Genomic DNA, 20,908 nt, shown 5'->3' on the forward strand with positions numbered 1-20,908 from the left:
TTCTGTCAATATTCAATATTAACTATTTCCTCCAAATGAACAAATCTTACTTGCATGCTTGGGGACAGTCACACTTCAAGTTTTTCAGTCGGAACTTCTCGGCTAACTTACTTGCACAGTTCTTCTCTGTTATAATGAATCCATGAAAATAGTCTTTAAGACAGTAAATGTTTATCTTACCCAGGAAAGAATATATACTTGAATCCCGAAATCTACAAAAATGTCTTCAATCTATTTGAATTAGACCAAGTTTCTTTCTCAATATGGATTTTGTCAGAATAATAAAAACAAAATGGTAAAGTTCTATTGACGAAGCCGAAGTTTCATTATTTTTCATAAAAAAAATTGGGAGAAAAGTATGGGAGAAAGTAATCAAACATTAGTCTATCAGAATGGCAGGCGTATCGTAACCATCCTGTAAAACATTGGCTGTCTCAACACTCGACAATCTCCCGTTCAGGCCGAGATATCATGTCCACTTGACAGACCCATGTTAGATCATCTTAAGCCTTTTCCTATAGCAACCACGGGATGACATTGCCATTTACGGAGCCCCCTGACTGACATGCATCACACTTATTTATTTCGTTTTATCGAAATGTTATTCCATTTAAACGAAATAATAGTAAGGTATTATTACATAACAATGTTAGTATCATACATGTATGAGATTGAGGGTCAAATATATAAATCAGAGGGCCAAAGGGCTGACAGCTTATATCAAACCTCGAGGACTGATCAATGAGGTTGTATAACACATATAAATAAATGTACTTTGTGTAACATTATGCAATCATTATAAAGCCTACACAGATGATATTCAGCCCGGATGATATCAAATTTTCCTAACAAGGTCAAAAAGGACTTGACGTGCATGCCTATGTAAAGTCAAATCCGGTCAAACCAGCGCTCCTACTACATGCTATAAACACTAGTAAACATGATGGCATGGCTATTTGTAATATATACATGTATTGAACCCTGTGGACTTGCAACAAAAATATACAAATTTTTGCATATTTTGCCAAAATTTACAAACAACGCAACAATCTACGAGTCAACAGTGATATCTTAGGTTAGGACGATTGCATAGACACTCACTTTATATCGACTAAGTTATGTTCAAGAATACCTAAGTGATATATAGGCATACAGTAATGTACTAGTTTAAACACGGTCTTTAACCTTAATGGCACCTTTAATTATTCCGTGCGTTTGAGCTTGTTGACTTTCTACAGCCCTTTTAGTTCTCCCTGGTGTTATCTGAACACTTGGGCTTTCGAAAAAAATAGGAAAAGAGTTATCAAAACGGCAACTTTTAATAATGTTTCGTTTAAAACTAAATAACATTAAGATAAAACGAAATAACATTTCGTTAAAACAAAAATCTAATTTCGATTAAACGAAATAACGTAAGTGTGAGGCATGTCATCAGGGGCTCCGTAGCAATTTGCCGCTGGTGGTAAACATCTTTGTTGGTAAGAGACGTATCTTTGTTGGTAAGAGACGTATCTTTGTTGGTAAGAGACGTATCTTTGTTGGTAAGCGGGTTGTCCCAAATGATAAAGACAATTTCCGTAACATACTTATCTTTGTCGATAAGACACTTGGCTTTGTCAGTAAAACACTTCCCTTTGTCGGTTTGACAATTACCTTTGTTACTTGTACATTGTTTGACGCCAGAAAATATTCGCGTCTTCTCTATCTTGTTATATGTCCGTGGTGCTATACAGTCACAGGCATCAATGATGTATGTCGCCTTACACATCCACAGACATGTCTAAACAAATACCATGATTATACCAATTGTAAAAAATAACATAAAAAATGACACAAATCCTAGCAACGAGAACGAGAAAATCAAGGCTTTACAAAAAGAGCGCCAAAACTGCACATATTATGTAAATACAATGTGTACAATGAGAACCAAGTCTAAAATGTTATTACTACAAATGTCACGTCCTAACAATAAAAAAAATTATCAAACGAATCCTGTCCAAAATATGAAAACTGCATCATTACAACAAGTCTCTGTGACGTAATACCAAAGTCAGTACCTGGAATGTGTATTTGACTCCGTACTCTCGGAGGAAATTGTCCTGATCCATACAAGTCCCGAACGGCTTCCCTAGTCTGGACACGGAAATCTACATGGAAAAAGAAATTGACACAACTAGGAACGTGTGCTATAAAAGCTGAGCACTTAATTTCAAATTCCTTATTAGAATTTTTACTTAAGTTATTATAATATAATTACAGGCTAGTGCAAATTCAAACCAATTGTCTATTAATTTTCCTCGACATCCGTGTGTTGTGAAAATACCATTATTATTATTACTTTACAGTTTACATGATGTCGCTGTCTTTGCAATCAAAGAAGAAACACAACGGAAAAAATATTAGGAGAGGAAGAAGAACAACAAGAATTAGAATAGCAGAATAAGCAACAAATAGAGATGTAGAGAAGAAAGAGCAGCAGGAAACAGCTTTATGGTCGCAATAGCAGAAAGAGGTTGGGGCAGTCGCATCAGCAGAAAAAGTCGCAACAGCAGAAAGAGTTTTGGGCAGTCGAAACAGCAGAAAGAGTTTGGGGCAGTCACAACAGCAGAAAGAGGTTGGGGCGGTCGCAACTGCAGAAAGAGGTTGGGGCAGTCGCAACAGCAGAAAGAGTTTGGGGCAGTCGCAATAGCAGAAAGAGTTTGGGGCAGTCGCAACAGCAGAAAGAGGTTGGGGCAATCGCAATAGCAGAAAGTGGTTGGGACAATCGCAACAGCAGAAAGAGTTTGGGGCAGTCGCAACAGCAGAAAGAGGTTGGGGCAGTCGCAACTGCAGAAAGAGGTTGGGGCAGCCGCAACAGCAGAAAGAGGTTGGGGCAGGCGCAACAGCAGAAAGAGGTTGGGGCAGGCGCAACAGCAGAAAGAGTTTGGGGCAGTCGAAACAGCAGAAAGAGTTTGGGGCAGTCACAACAACAGAAAGAGGTTGGGAGGCGCAACTGCAGAAAGAGGTGGGGCAATCGCAACAGCAGAAAGAGTTTGGGGCAGTCACAACAGCAGAAAGAGGTTGGGAGGCGCAACTGCAGAAAGAGGTGGGGCAATCGCAACAGCAGAAAGAGTTTGGTGAAGTCGCAACAGCAGAAAGAGTTTGGGGCAGTCGACACTGCAGAAAGAGGTTGGGGCAGTCGCAACAGCAGAAAGAGGTTGGGGCAATCACAAGTGAAGGCGCATGGGAATACCACGGGAGGAGTAGAAGGAGGAGGAAGAGGATGTTGGAAAGGAGGAGGATCAGGAAGAGTGTATATGGAAGTTGAATATTAACAGAGTATTTGATCATGAATCTGGACATGTGCAATGTATATTCTTTCAATGATTTATAAAAGACCTTGATGTTTTTTAATTATTGATTTATTCCATGTACTATCTGATTAAAATCACCTGTTCATGTTTTGTTTGTTACCTCCGTCGCATGTTCAGGCATAGTATTTACATACGTAGTAAATGAAGCCAAGAAAAGTTGATTTTAATATAATGTATGGACTCATTAACCTTGTAAATACTCTATTAGTCTAGTAAATGTTTTAACAGTGCAAATGAGGCTGTAAGTACCCCGTCGTTTGAGAAGTAACATTACTTTAATGACAGTATCGTATGGATACCATCATATTGGAGGTAAGGAAAGTGATAAATGTTTAAATGCTTTTTGTTTATCTTTTTCTTATCAGATGATTATTTGGTATGAATGGTCGATATCGATAAATTGTCGAAGTAGTACATCAATATCCCATGTGGTATTGATCAAAACACAAGTTTGGTAAACAAACGAGCAAAGTAATAGATTTTTCATATGATCATAGAGTGTTTAAAATCCCATTGGAATCACTGGTGAGTGGGTGAATGATCAAGTTCCCCTGTGAATAATACATGAAAGATCGGTAAAATGGCTACCAGGCAAATACGTTTTCACGTAAAATGAAAAGGGGAAAAAGAACTCTAATATTTATTACGTTTTAATTAAGAAGTGGGAGTGATTGAAAAAAAAGCTAAATTTCCATCAATCATCTGCCGGTAAGAAGTTCACTCTCGGAAACCGAGTGTCTGAACCCCAATACGCTCCGTTTATATCAGACCGCAACATATTGTAGGTTGATAAGTGGGTAACCGACGATTCAAGTTGTAAAGAATTAGAACAATAACATATTGGTATTGTATTATCATTTATCCAGATACCGAAGATCCGGTTATTTTCGCTGGAATGATATTTTTGCAATTTCAATGGATATTGCCATCATCGAAAATTTTAAATATTGAGAAATGGAGGCTCGTACATTATTGTATATACCATTCAAATTAAAAAAAAATCAGGTTTAATCTTCAAGTTTTAGATCAAATCGAATATATTTGAATTATTGAAAACAGTTCGAACAATTGCAACAGTACTGTAGGGAGAAAACAAATTTTTTTACCATTTTTAGTCCGATGCTGGTTTCGAAGGCGGCAGGTACAAAGAAGCCTTCCTGTGATGGATTTGGGATCGTGCCTGGCTCGTGTATCACCACTCGGGCGCCATAACCGTCCGTGATTCCATGGATATACTCCTGGGTGTCTAGGAAAAGGATCACCTGGATACCTAACAAACCAAACAAAACGTTTTCTTGATAGGCTCATACCTAACAAACCATACAAAACGTTTCCATACAAAACATTTCCTTGATAGACACGTACCTAACAAACCATACAAAACGTTTCCTTGATAGACTCATACCTAACAAACCATACAAAAAGTTTCCTTGATAGACACATACCTAACAAACCATACAAAACGTTTCCTTGATCGACTCATACCTCACAAACCATACAAAACGTTTCCTTGTTAGACTCATACCTAACAAACCATACAAAACGTTTCCTTGATAGACTCATACCTAACAAACCATACAAAACGTTTCCTTGATAGGCTCATACCTAACAAGCCATACAAAACGTTTCCTTGATAGGCTCATACCTAACAAACCATACAAAACGTTTCCTTGATAGGCTCATACCTAACAAACCATACAAAACGTTTCCTTGATAGGCTCATACCTAACAAACCATACAAAACGTTTCCTTGATAGGCTCATACCTAACAAACCATACAAAACGTTTCCTTGATAGGCTCATACCTAACAAACCATACAAAACGTTTCCTTGATAGGCTCATACCTAACAAAACCATACAAAACGTTTCCTTGATAGACTCATACCTAACAAACCATACAAAACGTTTCCTTGATAGACTCATACCTAACAAACCATACAAAACGTTTCCTTGATAGGCTCATACCTAACAAACCATACAAAACGTTTCCTTGATAGCATCATACCTAACAAAACATACAAAACGTTTCCTTGATAGACTCATACCTAACAAACCATACAAAACGTTTCCTTGATAGACTCATACCTAACAAACCATACAAAACGTTTCCTTGATAGACTCATACCTAACAAACCATACAAAAACGTTTCCTTGATAGCCTCATACCTAACAAACCATACAAAACGTTTCCTTGATAGCCTCATACCTAACAAACCATACAAAACGTTTCCTTGATAGACTCATACCTAACAAACCATACAAAACGTTTCCTTGATAGACTCATACCTAACAAACCATACAAAACGTTTCCTTGATAGCCTCATACCTAACAAACCATACAAAACGTTTCCTTGATAGACTCATACCTAACAAACCATACAAAACGTTTCCTTGATAGACTCATACCTAACAAACCATACAAAACGTTTCCTTGATAGACTCATACCTAACAAACCATACAAAACGTTTCCTTGATAGACTCATACCTAACAAACCATACAAAACGTTTCCTTGATAGGCTCATACCTAACAAACCATACAAAACGTTTCCTTGATAGGCTCATACCTAACAAACCATACAAAACGTTTCCTTGATAGCCTCATACCTAACAAACCATACAAAACGTTTCCTTGATAGGCTCATACCTAACAAACCATACAAAACGTTTCCTTGATAGGCTCATACCTAACAAACCATACAAAACGTTTCCTTGATAGACTCATACCTAACAAACCATACAAAACGTTTCCTTGATAGGCTCATACCTAACAAACCATACAAAACGTTTCCTTGATAGACTCATACCTAACAAACCATACAAAACGTTTCCTTGATAGCCTCATACCTAACAAACCATACAAAACGTTTCCTTGATAGCATCATACCTAACAAAACAAACAAAACGTTTCCTTGATAGACTCATACCTAACAAACCATACAAAACGTTTCCTTGATAGCCTCATACCTAACAAAACCATACAAAACGTTTCCTTGATAGACTCATACCTAACAAACCATACAAAACGTTTCCTTGATAGACTCATACCTAACAAACCATACAAAACGTTTCCTTGATAGACTCATACCTAACAAACCATACAAAACGTTTCCTTGATAGACTCATACCTAACAAACCATACAAAACGTTTCCTTGATAGACTCATACCTAACAAACCATACAAAACGTTTCCTTGATAGACTCATACCTAACAAACCATACAAAACGTTTCCTTGATAGACTCATACCTAACAAACCATACAAAACGTTTCCTTGATAGACTCATACCTAACAAACCATACAAAACGTTTCCTTGATAGACTCATACCTAACAAACCATACAAAACGTTTCCTTGATAGACTCATACCTAACAAACCATACAAAACGTTTCCTTGATAGACTCATACCTAACAAACCATACAAAACGTTTCCTTGATAGGCTCATACCTAACAAACCATACAAAACGTTTCCTTGATAGACTCATACCTAACAAACCATACAAAACGTTTCCTTGATAGGCTCATACCTAACAAACCATACAAAACGTTTCCTTGATAGGCTCATACCTAACAAACCATACAAAACGTTTCCTTGATAGGCTCATACCTAACAAACCATACAAAACGTTTCCTTGACAGCCTCATACCTAACAAACCATACAAAACGTTTCCTTAATAGGCTCATACCTAACAAACCATACAAAACGTTTCCTTGATAGGCTCATACCTTACAAACTATACAAAACGTTTCCTTGATAGGCTCATACCTAACAAACCATACAAAACGTTTCCTTGATAGCCTCATACCTAACAAACCATACAAAACGTTTCCTAGATAGGCTCATACCTAACAAACCATACAAAACGTTTCCTTGATAGCCTCATACCTAACAAACCATACAAAACGTTTCCTTGATAGCATCATACCTAACAAAACAAACAAAACGTTTCCTTGATAGACTCATACCTAACAAACCATACAAAACGTTTCCTTGATAGACTCATACCTAACAAACCATACAAAACGTTTCCTTGATAGACTCATACCTAACAAACCATACAAAACGTTTCCTTGATAGACTCATACCTAACAAACCATACAAAACGTTTCCTTGATAGCCTCATACCTAACAAACCATACAAAACGTTTCCTTGATAGACTCATACCTAACAAACCATACAAAACGTTTCCTTGATAGACTCATACCTAACAAACCATACAAAACGTTTCCTTGATAGACTAATACCTAACAAACCATACAAAACGTTTCCTTGATAGACTCATACCTAACAAACCATACAAAACTTTTCCTTGATAGGCTCATACCTATCAAACCATACAAAACGTTTCCTTGATAGACTCATACCTAACAAACCATACAAAACGTTTCCATGATAGGCTCATACCTAACAAGCCATACAAAACGTTTCCTTGATAGGCTCATACCTAACAAACCATACAAAACGTTTCCTTGATAGACTCGTACCTAACAAACCATACAAAACGTTTCCTTGACAGCCTCATACCTAACAAACCATACAAAACGTTTCCTTGATAGCCTCATACCTAACAAACCATACAAAACGTTTCCTAGATAGGCTCATACCTAACAAACCATACAAAACGTTTCCTTGATAGCCTCATACCTAACAAACCATACAAAACGTTTCCTTGATAGCATCATACCTAACAAAACAAACAAAACGTTTCCTTGATAGACTCACACCTAACAAACCATACAAAACGTTTCCTTGATAGCCTCATACCTAACAAACCATACAAAACGTTTCCTTGATAGCCTCATACCTAACAAACCATACAAAACGTTTCCTTGATAGACTCATACCTAACAAACCATACAAAACGTTTCCTTGATAGACTCATACCTAACAAACCATACAAAACGTTTCCTTGATAGACTCATACCTAACAAACCATACAAAACGTTTCCTTGATAGACTCATACCTAACAAACCATACAAAACGTTTCCTTGATAGACTCATACCTAACAAACCATACAAAACGTTTCCTTGATAGACTCATACCTAACAAACCATACAAAACGTTTCCTTGATAGCCTCATACCTAACAAACCATACAAAACGTTTCCTTGATAGCCTCATACCTAACAAACCATACAAAACGTTTCCTTGATAGGCTCATACCTAACAAACCATACAAAACGTTTCCTTGATAGACTCATACCTAACAAACCATACAAAACGTTTCCTTGATAGACTCATACCTAACAAACCATACAAAACGTTTCCTTGATAGGCTCATACCTAACAAACCATACAAAACGTTTCCTTGATAGACTCATACCTAACAAACCATACAAAACGTTTCCATGATAGGCTCATACCTAACAAGCCATACAAAACGTTTCCTTGATAGGCTCATACCTAACAAACCATACAAAACGTTTCCTTGATAGACTCGTACCTAACAAACCATACAAAACGTTTCCTTGACAGCCTCATACCTAACAAACCATACAATACGTTTCCTTGATAGGCTCATTTTGAATGGTCATCGTCACAATTTTTGCCATTTTTTTATCCTTACCTTCCACTATACTGTAATTATATCAAGATTAAGACCACATGTTTTTAGAGTACAATAAACAAAATAGGATTCAATAATGTATTTCTTTTTAATACATTATTTCAGAGGTCCAACTAGAATGTTGATCAATATTTACTGAAACTATCGTCATAAGGTACATTTACCATCCCTTTTCCCCATAGTTTTAAAATGATATCGGGTACAATTATGTGTTAGGTCCATTCACCTGATAAATTCAAACGTTACCCTCGGGCTATTTTAACCGATATATTTTATTGGAGACATCGTAGCGAAACAAATAACATCTCATTGATTTCGTTTCAGTTGAGGTGTGATTGTCCTTTAGCTTAGCGCTGACATTAAAAGTAAACTGGTACAAATAAGTCATCCACATCTAAATAAACTAACATTGACCAGGAAAGGAACTGATATGATAAGTGTCAATAGAAACGCATTTTAATATCATCCTTAATTGCCACAATGTTTCGGAATAGACCGATGATTCACCTCTTAGCCTGTTCACCTGTTAGTAGCGACATGATCTATACACAATGATAAAGATAAGCATTACAAAGTCAATATAACAGAGTAAACCATGGTAAACCGACAATACACTAAGCATTAAACGTCTTTCAGTTGGCATTCATAGCCATTATGAACTGGACAGAGGCTAACAGCTTCATGTTGGATTTGCCTCTGCCTAGTTGGCATTCATATTTGCTATGAATGCCAACTGAAAGACGTTCAATACTTATATATAAATAAAATGAATTAACAAGGGATCTTGCATCTATAATGAAATAACAATTCGTTATCGTCAAGGATGGAACGCCGTTTTCCGTGATCGCTAGCACGACACTATTGTAACGTTACAATGATAATGATGTCATAATAAGCGATTGAAGTTCATAATTTATATGCCAACTGCGCATGGTAAGGTTACATTGTGGGACTGAAGTTAAAATGTGAATATAAATGTAAATAATGATAAAGACACCAAATCGTCACCACAATGACTAAAATAAAAAGTGCGAAAAATTCCAAAGCATTACAAAGCAACAAAAACATTCCATAGCCTTAATACATACAAATCTAAAGGGGTTACAAAGCGAAAAACAAATCAAAAATAATTCCAAAGCAATCAATGTCCCGGTTGCATACAAATCTAAAGGTTCACCAAGCGAAAAATTCAATATTCCAGAGCGTCAATACGTGAACAGAGCATTTTAAATTATACAAACCAAATCGCATACTAAGTTAGTAATCAAAATCATTCATCTCAAAGAACAAAAACAATAAATAATTTAAAGAAAAACAAACAAACAAACAAACATCTCTATGGCGTTAACATAAACAAATCAATGGCGTCAATTTAAACACAAAATCATTCCACAGCGTCGAAGTCAAAAAAGAAACATTCCATAGTCTCTACCAAGGATTCTAAAACGACCTTGCAAAAACAAAGCTTTCCAAAGTGTTCATGAATATACTTACCACTAGCTACTCCCGGCTCGTCTATCACAGACTCATTAAGTTGTAGCGTGAAACAATTTCCATAGTTTTCAGAGGCAAAATGTGTGAAGTGCCTTCAAGATAAAGATTAAAATCATTCCAACTCAATATCTGCAAAAACTGGTCAATGAAACTAAAAATTGAATCCTTTCCTAACCCTATGTTCATACAATTATCCGGTCTCGTTGTTATCAATCAATTGAAGCAAAGGACTAGGATGATCAAACATTCATTTTTATAGAAAGCATGAGTATTCACTATCGAATCTTGGAGTCCAAAACGTATTTTCTAAATTGCCTAAAGCAAATTTTATTTACATCAGTCCCTTTTTATTTAAATACCAAGAGATGCCAAAAACAATAAATAAACCGAAAATGATGTTAAGGACAAGAAAAATGATGTTCAACTAATAAAGAAAGATTTAAAGTTCAGATGAATTGCATTTCAAGTTGAATCCTCTATCGATAACTCTGTAATAATTCTTACCGGGGTTTACATTTTCTGCCGCTTACAGAACATTGAACCAACATTGTCCTGAGTAGATGGCCCATTCGGTAACGAGTATCGCTGGAAGAATACACAGTGTATCTCACATCAAGTCATTAACACAACACAAAGATGGTTTGCAATCAGTATAAGAAAGAAAGATATTTGCGAATATCCTCTGATACGTAGCTTATGTCCAAATGGGCAACACATAGAAAATTATTTTTTCTTCCTTGTGTACATTACTCTGACTTTTCATGTTGTTACAGATGAACATTGTCAGCTTTTCACTATTCAACTAAAATACCGCCCCCTCAAAAAAAAAAAATAAATAAAAAAAAAAAAAAAATATGCATATCTAATGCTGCTTATTCAAAATAAAACTGACTGGTTTATGTTGAATTTGTTTATATGAAGACTTATGCTTAAAATGCTACTTCCGTGCATCTATTGCATTTGAGTGTACAGTTCAAGAGACAAAGAAACTTTATACCCAAGTGTTCTTTACACACAGGTCAAATTGTGTTGAAGGGCTATTTTGACCCATAAAAGCACTGAAGCAGGTGATCCGTATATTGAGGTGGTCCAATAAGACAAAGTTCACAGTATAAAGATAAAATGTACAAACCTGGATTCTTTCATATAGAGTTGTCTGAACGTGGTCATCACGGCAGATAGGGGATCATCACCGTTCTCCACATCTATAGGGTTATCGTCCCTGTTAGTAAGGTTAAGGGTCACCAGGTCTTCTACAAACCTTCGCTTTCGAGACTGAAAGGAACAATTATGTAAAACATAAAGGCTATTTCGTATAACTCGAATACCTTGTTCACTATCTCGTAATCATGAACTCCAGACGGTTAAAAATCATCGAAATAAATCCGACCATGTTATCCAGATTTCAGAGGATTTTGGTTTTGCACTGAATTTCTAGTGAAATGAAAGACAGCTCCAGAAATGAGGATATCTCGAATGACTATTCCAACGACTTCGATGGACGAGGTAGGACCAAATAAACAGCATACATTTCTATCTTTCTGATAATTGGTGCTATATTTCGATATCGAAATACTTATGGTTAGCTGCAGTACCAATGCTACCATCGACAAGTGATGACAGTTTATGGGATATACATTTATATGACTTCACATAGTATCAAGCATATTATTTGCTGTTGGAGGATTTGTTGTAGATCTCGATATAGAGTCCTAATTAAAATTAGCAGAATTTAACACCAAGATTTATAAAATCATAAACCATTATATGTTAAGTTGCATCCTTGATGTGAAAGTAACAATGTATTGACTTTAAAGGCTGAATAAGAAAGCACATAGCTTTCGATCAAACAGAATAAAACAAAAGCCACAACCATAAAAAAAGAATTAGAAGCATCCCCTACCAAACCCAAAACATCTAACCAAATTCCACCACTTGAATTCTACCTACAGAACTTCGATTGGCCTCTCCAGTGTTGTGATTCTCGGATCCTTCTTTGCTACTCCTGGTGCGATTTCTAGAACCATCTCCAGAGCCTTTACCACCGGAACTTTTCCTCCCGGACTTCTCCCACCAGTACCATCCTCTTTAGAACCACCATTTCTCCCGTCACTACCACCATTTCCCTCTCTATCCCCAGCACTAGTTGTTATAGTAACATCTAAAGTTCTGGTGCTGGAACCACTTGTTGTGATGCTACTCCCCCAAGCATTATCTGAACTTTTACTCGAAGTACTACTACTACCAGTGGCAGTACTTCCTTATGCATTATCTAGAGCGCTACTTGTTGTTATACTACTTCCGGTACCACTAGTTTCCATTACATCATATAAGCTATTACTGGTAGTTCCGGTGTCACTTATTCTCGATGTACTATCTACTTGACCACTTGTAACGCTATCTCCGGTGCCACTGGTTTTCCACACAGTATCTAAGCTATCAATTATAGTTATACTACCTCCAACATTCGTTGCTGTATCTTAAGTACCCCTAGCAGTCCACTCCGTACTCTGAGAACTATCACCAACGCTCTCGCTACTCACAGTTGCATTAGTGTCATTTTTGTGATTTCCTTTCCCTCCAACCCCTGATCCTTTCCCTCTACCACCGGAACTTTTACCAGCTGATCCGGAACCCTTTCCACCTCTTCCCCCCGTATTACTTGTAGTAGAACTCTCCACATTAGTTCCAGATCCAGTACCTACAGTACTGCTATTTTCGATACCGTTGTTGTTTAAATATCGTTTCCAGTGCTCACATATGTGGTAATGTCTCTTTTGTGATCTGCTGGACTACTTGTATAAACAACGTCGTCATCTCTTCTCATTGTACTTCTTTTGGAACTAACACTTTCAGTGTCCTCAAGATTATATGTGGTTGTGGTACCTTCAATACCTGCTGGACTAGTTGTGGTAGTAGAACGTCTAATGCCAAAAGGATTAAGTGTGGTAACTTAACTTTCGATATCCATATGTTTATTTGTGGTAGAGGTACGTTCAATACCAACATAACTAGTTGTGGTAGTAAAATATTCTGTACTCGCGAGACTAGTTGTGCTAGTAATATCCTGAGTATCCACATAATTAGTTGTGGTAGAAATATCTTCAGTACTCACATGACTAGTTCTTGTAATAATATCTTCAGTACCCACAGGGCTAGCTGTAGCAATGATATTTTCAGTACCAACAGGAAATTATATGTGGCAGTAATATCTTCAGTAGCCACAGGGCTAGTTGTGAAATCAATATCTTCAATACTCACAGGCCTAGTTTTGGTAAAAATATCTTCAGTACCCACAGGGCTAGTTGTGGTAGAAATATCTTCAGTACTCACAGGGCTAGCTGTAGCAATGATATTTTCAGTACCAACAGGAATATATGTGGCAGTAATATCTTCAGTAGCCACAGGGCTAGTTGTGGTAGAAATGTCTTCAGTACCCACAGGGCTAGCTGTAGCAATGATATTTTCAGTACCAACAGGAAATTATATGTGGCAGTAATATCTTCAGTAGCCACAGGGCTAGTTGTGAAATCAATATCTTCAATACTCACAGGCCTAGTTTTGGTAGAGATATCTTCAATACTCACAAACATAGTTATTGAAGTAGTGTGGTAGAAATATCTTCAGTACCCACGGGACTAGTCGTGGGATAAATATCTTCAGTACTCACAGGACTAGTTGCGGAAGTAATGTCTTTAGTAGCCACAGGACTAGTTATGGTAGTGTTATCTGCAGTACTCACGGGACTAGTTGTGGAAGTATTGTCTTCAGTATCCACAGGACTAGTTATGGTAGTAATATCTTCAGTATCCACAGGACTAGTTGTGGTTGTGATATCTCAGTACTCAGACTAGTTGTGTGTGATATCTTCAGTATCACAGTGATATTTCTACAGGCTAGTGTGGTTGTGATATCTTCAGTACTCACAGGACTAGTTGTGGTAGTGATATCTTCAGTACTCACAGGACTAGTTGTGGTAGTAATATCTTCAGTACTCACAGGACTAGTTGTGGTAGTAATATCTTCAGTACTCACAGGACTAGTTGTGGTAGTGATATCTTCAGTACTCACAGGACTAGTTGTGGTAGTGATATCTTCAGTACTCACAGGGCTAATTGTGGTAGTGATATCTTCAGTACTCACAGGGCTAGTTGTGGTAGTATATCTTCAGTACTCACAGGCTAGTATTCTTCAGTACACAGGCTAGTTGTGGTAGTCATATCTTCAGTACTCACAGGGCTAGTTGTGGTGTCATATCTTCAGTACTCACAGGCTAGTTGCGGAAGTAATGTCTTCAGTAGCCACAGGACTAGTTGTGGTAGTAATATCTGTGGTACTCACGTGACTAATTGTGGTAGAAATGTCTTCAGTAGTAACAGGGCTGGTTGTGGTAGTAATATCTTCAGTAGACACACGACTTGTTGAAGTAATATCTTGATTTGCTGTGGTAGTAGTTTCTTCATTACCCATAGGACTAATAAAACCCCAAATACCTTAAGAACTCGTTGTGATAGTAGCATCGTTGGAACCAAAATAACTACTAATGGTAGTATCACTTTCTGTTTCACCATTCCAAGCATTACCAGGTGAAATGTTAATGTCGGTAAATACGGAATTTTTGGCCGTGAAACCACTTTCCGTGCTTCGAGCAACACCAATGTCGTCCTCGTTATCAAAAGAATGCATTGTTGGTGTGCTAAGAAATTGATTTCTAGACCCATTCCCGGAGTCTTTTCCACCACCCCCAGAACCATTTCCTCCTTTGCCAGGCTTTCCCTCTTTACCACTAATATCATCACTCTTGGAGCCACCTCCTCTAGAACCATCAGATTTCCCACTACCACCTTTCCTTCCCTTACCTCCTGTATTATCAATACTTCCTGTTGTAGTTACTTTATCACTTCCGTTAACTAAGGAGCTACTTGAAGTTATGGTTCTGTCTGTACTTCGTGTTACGTCCACAGGACTTTTTCTGGTGGTGTTACCATGGCTATCCATCGGGAAGGTTGTGGTATCACTTTTTATATTCACTGGTAAATTGTTGTGATATCAATTTCTGTGTTTACATGGCTACCTATGGTAGTTTGATGTCCAGTACTAACAGGGTTATTTATAGTGGTATCACTTCCGGTACTAACAGGACTACTTGTAGTACTAGGACTACTTGTAGTACTATTACTTCCGGTACTGACAGGGCTACTTATAGTGGTATCACTTACGGTATTGACAGTTCTTCTTATAGTAATATCTCTTTCGGAACTGACAGTTCTTCTTATTGTGGTATCACTTCCGGCACTGACAGGACTATTTATAGTGGTATCACTTCCGGTACTGACAGTTCTTTTTATTATGGTATCACTTCCGGTACTGACAGGACAACTTATAGTGGTATCATGACAGTTCTACTTGTAGTGGTATCACTTCCGGTACTGACAGGGATACTTATAGTGGTGTCACTTCCGGTACTGACACTTCCGGTACTGCTGACAGGACTGCTTATTGGGCTTCTTATAGTGGTATCACTTCCGGTTCTGACAGGGCTGCTTATAGTAGTGTCATTTATCTACTTGTTGTGGTGTCACTTCCGTTACTTTAATGTCTATTTAAGGTGGTATCCATTCGTGAAATAACATTGCTACTTTTAGTTGTATCTCTTTCGGTATCCTCGATATCAAATAATGTATGGATACCCTAAGAAGTTTTTGTCGTTATGTCAGTTTCGGAACCAATATGAGTAGTATTATAATACTCTTGACTTTTAACGCCACCTCCAGCGCCTTTTCTCTTTTCCACCGGAACCTTTGCCATCACTTCCTTTACCTTTTCCGCCTTTACCACCATTTCCGTTTCTACCTTCGGTCATATCTATAGTCGAACTCGTTATTGTAGTTTCCGTAGCACTTAATCCTTTCTCTAAAGAATGAACTGTACTAATGTCACTGTTAGTAATGATGGTTTCCCCGGTTGTCTCCCCATCAAAACTACGACTAACTTCTATACCAACCGGACTACTTAACGTGCTACTTCTTTCGGTATTCGTCGGACTAATTTTGATGGAACCACTTTCCGTAACTAAAAGACTATTTGGGGTAGTGTCTATATTGGTATCTATGAGACTATTTGTGGAAAAGCCAATTTTGGTACCCATAAGACTTTTTGTAGAAGTACCAATTTCTGTGTCCGCAGGACTACTTGAGAAAGTGTCAATTTTGGTATGAACAGATTTGCTTGTGGAAGTACTACTTTCAGTATCCATAGGGCCTCCCGTGGTAGTACCATTGAGAGAATCACTACAACCATTGTCTCCATTCATTGATCCTTTTCTTCTAACTCCAGAACATTTACCTCCTTTTTCGGAACCCTTACCTCCTGACCCGACATTACTTGCAGTAGTAGTCATTACCGTAGTTCCTGTTGAACTACCGTCACTGTCGTTACTGAAATGTCCTTAGTAGTTCTTATTTTCGAATCGTCCTTTCTCTCCTCGATACTCATTGCAAAACTTGTATAAATATCATTTTTGGTTACCTGATAACTAGTTGTTTTGGTTCTAGTGTCGGAACTCATAGGTCCACCTGTGTGAGTATTACTTTTAGAACCCTCAAGTCTACTTGTTAAAGTACCTTTTTCAGAGCCTTCAGGACTACTTGTGGAAGTACCACTTTCAGAACAATTAGGACTACTTGTGGAAGTACCACTTTCAGAACCATTAGAGCTACATGTGGAAGTACCACTTTCAGAGCCATTAGGGCTACTTGTGGAAGTACCACTTTCAGAGCCATTAGGGCTACTTGTGGAAGTACCACTTTCAGAGCCATTAGGGCTACTTGTGGAAGTACCACTTTCAGAGCCATTAGGGCTACTTGTGGAAGTACCACTTTCAGAACCATTAGGGCTGCTTGTGGAAGTACCACTTTCAGAACCATTATGACTACTTGTGGAAGTATCACTCTCGGTATCCATATGACTATTTTTGATTGTGCTACTTTCTTTATCCGTACTTAGACTTGTGATGATACCACTCCCGATACCAACAGGACTACCTGTTATGCTACCACTTTCGATATACTCAGGACTATACAATATAGATGTACCAATCACTGTTTCCACGGGTAAACTTGTGGTGATACTATTTTCGGGAGCACCGTCAGGGATATTTGTGGTAATACTACTTCTGATATCGATTGAAATACTTGTAATGGTACCGCTGTCCTTACTCACAAGTCTGCCAGTGGTGGTTTTCGTATTCACGGGACCAATTGTAGCAGTACCATTGGGAGAGTTATAGTTACAACCATTGCCTTTACCTTCATTCCTTGATCCTTTTCTTACAACTCCGGAACATTTACCTCCATCGCCTGAAACTGTACCTCCTGACCCGGACCCTTTCCCTCCGCCGCCAGAGCCATCACCTCTCCTACCATTACCACCTTTACCTCCCCTATTTCCGGTATTACTTACAGTAGTAGTCACGCTGGTGTCCGTGTCATTCATTGTCTCCATAATATCCGTAACAAAGATTGTGGAAGTACTACTTGTGGTAACCTCTTGACTATTTCTGGTTTTCAAATCGCTATTGGTGATGGTTCCATTATTGGTTTCCACATGACTATCAGTTGTGGTTCCACTATTGGTATCCACATGACTATCAGTTGTGGTTTCAATATTGGTATTCATATGACTATCAGTTGTGGTTCCACTTTTGGTATCCACATGACTGTCAGTTGTGGTTCTAATATTGGTATCCATATGACTATCAGTGGTGGTTCCACTTTCGATATCCATATGACTATCAGTTGTGATTCCACTTTTGGTATCCACTTGACCATTTGAAACACCGACAAGACTACCAGTTTTGGTACCACTACTGGTTGTTATCTGACTTTTAGTACTGCTGCCAATTTTAGTAACCTCGGGACTAGTTGTTGATGTGGTATCACTTGTGGCGGTACCATTATGGCAACCACTTCTATTCTTTGATCCATTTCGTACATTTTCAGAACATTCGCCTCCTTTTCCGGAACCCTTACCTTCTGACTCGGAACCTTTTCCCCAACACCAGAACCATCACCATTTCTTCCACCATTACCGCCTTTACCTTCCCTATCTCCGGTATTACTTGCAGTAGTTGTAATGGCAGTCTCATATTTACTCTCTGTGGTGCCAAGTTCGTTTTCTACAAGTCTGCCAGTGTTGATGTCAGGGTCTACACTACTTATTAAATAATTTCCTATCTCATTCACCGGACTAATTGTGGTAGTATCTGTTTCAGTTTCTACTAAATTACTTGCAAAGGTACCTACCGCAGTACTCTCTACAAAATTTACAGTAGAGTCAATCCCTGGACTGCCGCTAACATTCTCGATATCTGAAGGAGTTGTAGTAGTGTCATTTGTTTGATTTCTAGCACCCAGAACCTTGGCCTCTATTTCCAGAATCATTTCCTCCTTTCCCGGCACCTTTTCTATTCCCTCTAGAACCATCTCCTGCAGACCTATCACCTTTTCCTCCATAACCGCCTTTCCCCCCTCGACCCCGAGTATTACTTACAGTTGTACTACTTATGGTAGTGTCTGTACCACTAGCTCCAACGGTGCTACTAGCTAAATCTCTTCGTTTGGTGTTCACAAAACTTCTTGTGGTGATACCACTTTTAAAACTTGTATGACTTCTTGTGGATGAGCCCGTTTTTGTACCGACAGAACTGCTAGCTTTGGTGCCATTTTTGGTTACCACATGATGACTTGCAGAAGCATTGGTTTTATAAACCGAAGGATAAACAGTGGTAGTACCACTTTCGATATCCACAGAACCACTAGCAACAGTACCGTTAGGACAGTGTTTGCATCCATTGGCCTTACTTTCTGATCCTTTACCTCCGTTCCCACAACCATTTCCTTTAGAACCATTGCCTTTCCCACCACTTCCTCCTTTACCTCCCCTAAACTTAGAGTTACTTGTAGTGCTACTTTCTACTGTCGTTTCTACAACACTTTTTCCATTAAGGTCTAATGAAGTAAAACTACTTGTAATATTAATAAGGTTTATTGTGGTGGTATCTCCTTCAGTACCTACTGCACTACTCTTGGTTATTTTCTTTTCTGAACTTTTGGTCATATCATTACCTGTAGTGCTTTTTTGTAGAACTATCCCCTGAATCATCTCTAGGATTTTTGCCTCTATTCCCGGTATCATCTCCATTAGAACCGTTACTCCCTCTTCCATTGTTTCCATTTTTATTTCTATCCCTTGTTCTATTTCTACTACCCATACTTTCTCCCTGACTATGACTTACGGTACTCACGTAACTAGTTGGTGTAGTAACACTTTCAGTACTCTCAGTAACGCCAGCACCACCACCATTACCGCCTCTACCACCACCGCCGCCACCGCTTCCTCCATCACGTCTTCTCTTTGTTGTTGTGCTTTCTGTTATACCGTGTCCTGAACTGTCAGTAATATTACTTCCACCCGTGTTAGTTACAGTACTACTTGTAGTATGAGTAACACCATCACCATTAGTACTTACAGTAGTGCTTCCTCTGCTATTTATGGTATTATTTCCGGAAGTGTCTTCTGTTTCATTATTTGCTTCCCTATTTTTTGTACTGTTTCTGTTTGAATCATTTTCGTCTTGAGTTTCATTGGCAGATCCATCAGCTGCATTTATTCTCCCGAATATGATCTTTTCCACTTTAGACTTGTATTTCTTGGGGCTTATACTCTTTATCAAATCCCTGAGTTGCTTGGAAGCCAGGTTCAGCTCTGATTGTTTTATGGGATTCGTGTTGCAGATGCTGATTGCTGGTGGCGGAAGATTACTGAACTCTATTGTTATCTTTGTCTGTTTTGGCCATGAGTAGTACTGTTCACACAGAAACACAAGATGGAAGACCATCGCACCAACTGCAGCTAGAAGCAACACTGTCCAGATCAGCTTGGCCGTGCATAGAACGGAGGTATGGATGTATGTAACGCCTGCCATAGACGTTCGGTCGGCAAATCCAGAAAGTAGTCCCACCGCAGAAAGTCTGGTTTCATGTGACTTTGCATCATTAGGTACCTGAAATATTAATCAGAAACAAATTGTAAGTATAGGAACAATAACAAAGGAATTAATTGGGATAATATTACTTTTTCATTTTACAGTAAGCGTCTGTCTTGTTTCCCTTGGGGTAGTAATTTTGTTCATTAACCTGATAGACGTATAGTAAATGAGTTTATAGACCCCCTACGTAATGTTAGGCTAAAATGCTAGAGCTTACAAAATCTCTGTCATTTGGATACAACCTGCGGGAAAATGCTGAAAACTCTAGCGAAATAACAGCACTCTAAGCTATAACTTTCTGTAAAAGCACTAAACCCAAGTCCCAGTGATATTAATCATAATATCAAAAATTTTCTCATCATTTATTAGTACGAAAACGTGATCATATTTAGACAAATAGTATTATTGTTTCTGATTAGTCAATACAGTATCACGTGATTAA

Source organism: Argopecten irradians, chromosome 6, assembly GCF_041381155.1.
Source record: "Argopecten irradians isolate NY chromosome 6, Ai_NY, whole genome shotgun sequence".
In the NCBI taxonomy this organism is placed as follows: domain Eukaryota; kingdom Metazoa; phylum Mollusca; class Bivalvia; order Pectinida; family Pectinidae; genus Argopecten; species Argopecten irradians.